The sequence below is a fragment of the Chrysochloris asiatica genome, unplaced genomic scaffold (assembly GCF_000296735.1).
Source record: "Chrysochloris asiatica unplaced genomic scaffold, ChrAsi1.0 scaffold00381, whole genome shotgun sequence".
Classification (NCBI taxonomy): domain Eukaryota; kingdom Metazoa; phylum Chordata; class Mammalia; order Afrosoricida; family Chrysochloridae; genus Chrysochloris; species Chrysochloris asiatica.
This window is the reverse complement of record NW_006408899.1, coordinates 1,887,755-1,895,045: the sequence shown is the minus strand read 5'-3', so window position 1 is coordinate 1,895,045 and position 7,291 is coordinate 1,887,755. Positions and strand designations below refer to the sequence as shown.

General features: G+C 44.6%; 1 pseudogene; it reads right to left on the bottom strand.

Annotated features, from left to right (window-relative positions):
- Positions 1–5,613: 5,613 nt before the first annotated feature.
- LOC102831467 lies at positions 5,614–6,599 on the bottom strand (annotated as a pseudogene).
- Positions 6,600–7,291: the final 692 nt, after the last annotated feature.

The window sequence follows — 7,291 nt, the reverse complement described above, 5'->3', positions numbered from 1 at the left end:
TGTGGTGCACCACTTAAAAATTATCTACAGGAGACTAAAAGGTCAACAATAACTCTAAACAAAGATGAAAAAGCAAGACGGCAGAGAAATGGAACAACCGGAGCACAATTAATGAGAATGCTGACAGATTGTGGAAAATGTAACTAACGTCACTGAACAATTTGTACAGAAGTTGTCAAATGGGAATCTAATTTGATGTGCAAACTTTCACTGAAAGCATAATAAAGCATTGCTTTGAAAAGTAAAATGAATAAACAAGTAGACCTAGAACTTCTAAAACATGGGTTTGGTTGTGTTTCTCTAGATTTGGGTTCTGCTTTGCAGAGTTGCTCAGAATATCTCAGCCACTAGACTGATGACAATGAGCATGAAGTAGAGGTCTCAGAGCTGAAATTGAGAGGTCTTGGCTCCATGTGTGACCCTGAAGATTCTTTTAAGTCTCCATCTCCTCAACTGTGACACACAAGCAGTAGCATTTGACAGTTTGTACAATCATTCATGTGGGGGATACACTTTCAGACAAATATGTACTCCTTAATACAACCAAACATACTAGGCCAAAAGGGCAGTGATTACCCTAAAGCAAAGGTCACGACAAGAAGGGGCAGGAAAGAAGGACCAATGGAATTGGAGAACCCAGGAGGAAGTGCCATCACAAACAAAAGCTGTATACATTGTTGAATGGAAAACTAAATTGCTTTGTTAACGTTCATCCAAACTACAATAGAAAACTAAAAAAAAAAAAAAAAAAGTAGGGGCTGGATTTGGCCTGAGTGCTGTAATTTGTTAACCAACTCTTAGTCTGTTGTTGGGGCCCTGGTGTGGTGCTGTAGGATAAGCACTTGATCACAAGGTCTGTTTGAACTGCAAGGTCGGTGGTTCAAACTCACCTGTCACTCTTCAGAAACCCTATATTGGGTCACTATGAGTCAGAAATGACTCAGCGGCACTTAACAATAATAACAACAACAACAATATGTTGTCAGGTGTCCTTGAGTCTGTTCCAACTGAGCCACCCTATGTACAGCAGAACAAAACCCTGCCCGATCCTGGGCCATCCTCACAACTGTCGTTATGTTTGTGCCCATGTTGCTGTCACTGTGCCAACCATCTCATTAGGGGTCTTCCTGTTTTGTGTTGACCCTCCACTTTAGCAATCTCTTGTTGCTAAGTACTGTTGAGTTGCTTCTGACTCATAGCAGCCTCTGTGGGGTTTCTGAGGAGCAACTGGTGGGTTTGAACGGTGGACCTTGAGGTTAGCAGTCCAGTGTTTATCCTACAGTGCCACACTAGGAGTCCAGAGTATAAATAGATTAGGGATAGTCATCTGCACCCTTGGGTTCTAGTCCTAATTCTGTCACTAATGTGCTGGTTGCATTAAACATACCACTTCCTCTTTCCCAGTCTCTGTTTCGTTTTTTTGTAAAATGAGTTGGTCCATTGAGTTCCTTTCTGGCATCTGCATCATGAGCCACAAGTCTGAAATCCAATTACACTCTCCTGATTCAACTAGAAACGATGGCTATGATCTTTCATGCAAACATTTTAAGAATAATTCTGTTACCTACAGTTCACAGTGTGCAAATTTCTCCTTTGTTGTTTCTGCTGACTCTTCCTCTTAACAGTTTGTTTCCTTGTGTAGTTTGTAAATTGTGGCTCTGGACCTTCTTTTTCACTGTTTGTTTGTTGCGTGAGGAAGCCATTTACTCTGATTTGTGAAGTTGGCCCTCCAAGGTGGTTTTAGTTTTGTCTCTGCTGAGGCCTTAGACTCACCCTGAACTAGTGCATCAATGATTTGGGGCCAATGTGAACACAATTCTGAAGTTCTAGTAAGATAAGCATCTGAGCCATTTTCCACAGGCAAGTGGGTAAAGTTTTTCTCTTCTCCAGTTCTTTACTAAGGCAGCCCTTTTTGACTCCATCACAGTGCCAGCTTCCCCTTGAATACTGAACACAGACCCCCCAAAGCCCAAACCCATTGTTGCCAAGTTGATTTCAACACATAATGAGCCTATACTGTTGTTGTTATTGTTAAATGCTGTCAAGTTGGTTCTGACTCATAGCCATAAGGTGTCAGAGGCTGTAAATCTTTATGAGAGCAGAAAACCTCATCTTTCTCCCATGGAGTGACTGATGGGCTTGAATCACCAACCTTGTAAAGTCCAGTGCTTATCCTATAGAGTCAGTGCACTCCCAAATGAACCTATGTTGTTGTTACGTGCTGTCAAGTCGATTCCAATTCATAGGGATCCTACAGAGGGTTTCTGAGGAACAACTGGTGGATTTGAACCGCTGACCTTGTGGTTCAAACTGACCTTGCAGAACAGTGCTTATCCTACAGCACCATACCAAGACAGGGTGAAACTGACTCATAGGGTTTATAAAAGTGTAGTCTTTATGGAGGAGTCTTCATGTGGTGCTGTAGAATAAGCACTGGAATTCTAATCTCAAAGTTGACAGTTCAAACCCACCAACCATTCCTTGGAAACCCTATACAGGATCACTATGAGTCAGAACTGACTGGACAGCACTTAATAACAGCAACAACCAGACTCTTAGATTGTATTTGGTTCAGAACCTCTAGGCCACAGTGTTTGGGGTGCCACCCACTGCTCTGATTTTGAGTTCTTTCCTTCAGGCACTCTGAGATTTCCCTTTCTTGGGTTTGAGATTTAATCTTTGCTTTTGCAGATATGTCTGTGTGTCTAAAAGGGGAGCCTTCCATTTCAGCTCAATCAGCCATTCATTTTGTTAAGGCATAGAGGTCATGTGAGACCACATAGACAATGTGGGATCAGGATGGTGAAAACCAAACTTACCTGTTTTCACAACCCTCCTCCTAATAAAAGAACACCTTCATTGGACCCTGAGACCTTTTTCCTGAGACTTACTTTATCTTCCCAGGGAGAGAGTTCATGCTTCAGGTGCCATCTTCAGGAGATGGAGAAATGTTCTTCTCTCCAGGAGACCAGAGCAGAGCTTTTCTGGGAGCAGGGGGAGGGGAAGAGAGGAGATGGTTGTTGGAGACGCGTGTTGGATAGCAGAAGGAGCAATGAAGAGTTGAGGTCTTTTAGAAAGATCTAGAGAGACTGGCATCGGGCATTAACAAGAACCAGTTTTCCATGCCCTACTGTTCTAGAATGTGCAGGTGTGTGTGTATGAGAGAGAGAAGGTGTGAATGGAGAGAAGTGAATGGTCAGGCTACTTAGGACCCCAGTTATGCCACTCTCCTGCAAAATTGTTGCCCTTCTCTGGGCTTTAACTTCACCATTGATAAAATTAGAGGACTGCATTAGATTTGTGAATGGAAGACATTATTGTAGCAGTTGTTGTTATTTAGTGCTGTTGAGTTGGTTCTGACTCATAATGACCCTGTATAGGGTTTCCTAGGAGCAGCTGGTGGGTTTGAACTGCTGCTTTGTGGTTCTCAGTCCAGTGCTGATCCTACAGCGACACACCAAAAGTGTGTTGAGTTATTTTTCAACTCAAGGTTACATGGAAACAAATGCATAAAATATGTAAAAGAAGAGTTTCTTTGATGAAACAGGGGTGTCTAGGCATGGTCCATAACTTGAAATTTGTCCTAAGTCACTGAGGAAGCCAAGAAGGAGGCTGGCGACTCTGTGAGGGTGATATGTTGTTGCTATTAAGTGTCATCAAGTCGGGTCTGACCCACAGCTATCCTGTATAGTGTTTCCGAGGAGCAGCTGGTGAACTTGAACCACAGACCTTGCGTATTGAACTGACTTTGCAGTCCAGAGCATTAACTGCAGCGCCACACCAGCACTCCTGATGGTGATATGAAAGCAAAGCCCTGGGAGGTGGTGGGGCAGACTGGACTCTCTGTGCTCTAGAGGGAGGAAGGGCTTATAGCTCTAGTGTACAAAAGTGGCACAGTGTAAGGGCTCTAGACCTCTAAGGCCACCCCCACAAGTGTTTCGTAACAGCGACTTAGTGAGCAGAAGTGACCTAGCAGCATACAACTGAATAGCTGTATTTGGACTTGAAAAACCCTGTTACCCTTCAAGGGGCCACAGCCCCAAACCCAGAAGTCCAGGTTCTTCCTCACGTCTTTGGAAGGAGGTCTGTAAGAACCTTGGGGCCCCTGGAACACAGTGTGAAACTTTCTGTTGTGGTATAGTCTCTATGGTTCTTCCAGCTGCAACATTGCAGTTATGATGGGAAAGAGAAAAGTTTCCATCAGACATAAAATTCATGGGTCAGAGCTGAATTAGCACAATTTCCCTGAGACAGGAAGTCAGAGTTGCCCAAGGGCCTTTGGAAACTTTCACCTCCTTTTGGATAAGCTGTTGACACGCAAAGCCAGCTGTTGTGTGGAAAATGGAAAGATTGCTGGTCTGAGAGTTAGGACTGCTTTCATTAACCAGCAATAAATCAGCAGCTAATTATTTCTTTGTGAGTAAAATGAGGAGAGTGGGGTAGATTAATCTCTGGAAGGTCATTTATCGACCTAGAAGCGTTCTGAGATAGAGTAAATTTGCTAATTTAAATAGCCATTTCTTGAGCAACTGCTAGGTTTTACGAGTCCTGGTGTGGTGCTGTGAGTTAATGCAAAGTGAACCACAAGGTCAGCGGATCAAGCTCACCAGCTGCTCCTTGGAAACCCGATACAGGGTTTCTATGGGTCAAAACCAACTCGACAGCACTTAACAACAACAACAACAACAACAACAACAACAACAGGCACCATTTTCTCTGTTTCCTCTTGGAGACCACAGTCTTACGGGAAGAGAAATATTGAACAATGATGTAGTGATTAAAAAGTACAAAGGATGGTGGTGATAGCATGGGTCCACAGACCTAAACAAAAGAGAGTCAGGTTAGTCATTTGTTGTGGTTAAGTGCTGTTGAGTAAGTTCCAACCCATATTGACCCTGTGAGCAACTGGTGAGCTTGAACCACCAACCTTGCAGTTCAAACCGACTTTGCAGTCTAGCTCATTAACCTACAGTGCCACACCAGGACTCTTGAGAAATGAAGACCTTGCAAATGGGGAAGCTAGTTTAAAAACTAGCCAAGATGACCTCAAGGACAGGATGTGCTTAAGCCCACCCAGAGAGTCATCGGGCTGCTCACCTCAGGGTCAGCAGTTCGAAACTGCCAGATGCTCCATGGGAGAAAGATGAAGCTTTCTGCTCCCATAAAGATTTACAGCTTCAGAAACGCTGTACAGGGTCGCTATGGGTCAGAACTGACTCCACGGCACATCACCACAAGATAGTTATCTCAGGAATTAAGCAGCTTGGATCCCAAAAGATGGAATATTTAAGAAAAATTATTGCAGATTGTTCCTTTTTCCTGAAAGATGGAATGTTTGAGAAGAACTCTTGCCTGATTGTTCCTTTTCCCCTGGAAGGCAGAATGTTTGTAAAAGTTTTTTTTTTTTTTTGGCTGGATAGTGTACTTTATTGATGGTACATGACAAGACTGGCCTCTCTAAGCTCCTCCCCTTCTCCAGGGGGTCTGGATGGAAACTGAGGATGGGAGCTTCTCAGTGTGTAGGGGGGTTAGAGTTGGGGTAAGGACTTCCAGCAGCTGAGGACCTCTCTCTTCCTCTAGTGCTGTTGCTGGGACTGGTAGTCCATGGGGCTCTTACTCTTTGGAGGCCATGTGGACCGTAAGATTCACCACCCATTGCTGTAGCCGAATTCATTGTCATACCAGGAAATGAGCTTGACAAAGTGGTTATTGAGGGCAATGCCAGACCCAGCATCAAAGGTGGAAGAGTGGGTGTCACTGTTAAAGTCACAGGAGATGACCTGGTCTTCAGTGTAACCCAGAATGCCTTTTAGGGGTCCATCTGATGCCTGCTTCACCACCTTCTTGATGTCATCATATTTGTCAGCTTTCTCCAGGCGGCAGGTCAGGTCCATAACAGACACGTTAGGAGTGGGGACACAGAAGGCCATGCCAGTGAGTTTCCCATTCAGTTCAGGGATGACCTTACCCACAGCCTTGGCAGCACCAGTAGATGCAGGCAGCCCCACGGCCATCATGCCACAGTTTCCCAGGGCGGCCATCCACAGTCTTATGGGTGGCAGTGATGGCGTGGACTGTGGTCATGAGTCCCTCCACCATGTCAAAATTGTCATGGATAACCTTGGCCAGGGGGCCCAAACAGTTGGTGGTGCAGGAGGCATTGCTGACAATCTTGAGGGACTTGTCATACTTCTTATGGTTCACGCCCATCACAAACATGGGGGCATCAGCAGAAGGGGCAGAGATGATTACCTTTTGGCACCACCCTTCAAGTGAGCCCCAGCCTTCTCCAAGGTTGTGAAGACACCGGTGGACTCTATAACATATTCAGCACCAGCATCACCCCACTTGATGTTGGCGGGATCTCACTCCTGGAAGATAGAGATGGGCTTCCCATTGATGATAAGTTTCCCGTTGTCAGCCTTCACAGTGCCATTGAACTTGCCATGGGTGGAATCATACTGGAACATGTAGACCATGTAGTTGAGGTCCATGAAGGGGTAGTTGATAGCAACAACCTCTACTTTGCCAGAGTTAACAGCAGCCCTGGTGACCAGGTGCCCAATACGGCCAAATCCGCTGACTCCAACCTTCACCATCTTGACTCAGGGATGCGGCTGGTACTGCAAGAGAAGCTGCGGTTGCCTGTCGAACGGGGAGGAGCAGAGAGCCTTGTAGAAGTTTTTGATTCATTGTTTGTTTTTCCAAAAATGCTATCTTGATGTGAAAATGTATTAATTGTACATCCAAATGTAACTGACCCTATATAATGTACCCCGCTCTTCACAATGGACAAGATGATCTTGAGAGACTATTCTCACCGCCCTCCAGACTGCATGCTTTCTGTTAAAGAAGCTTGGATTGGCTCTCTTCCCATCTCTGTGATTGACTACAGTGACAGGTGACTGTCATTTTGGTTTGGCAACAGTGAGAACGTAGAGGAAATCCTTCAGTTGGACCCAAAATAAAAACCAAACCTGTTCCCATCGAGTTGACTGTGATATAGTAACAAGGTAAACATTAATCTGTAGTGAACACTTTCTCATTTCTTCACCATATCAAAATTCTGTTTCCAGATCTGGCTGGCACCTGTGTTTCTCCCAAGCCCACACCACACACCTTCCTACAGAATCAAAGCATCTTTTCAAATTTGCAATCCCTGACAGGGATGAAGTATCCAGCAAATAAGTCAAGCATAGGTTTACTTATTAATCTGTAGTAAACAATTTCATGTGGGTTTCACCACATTTTTGTGAAACCCAGGTGAAAGCAGATTAGTCAATAAGCACAA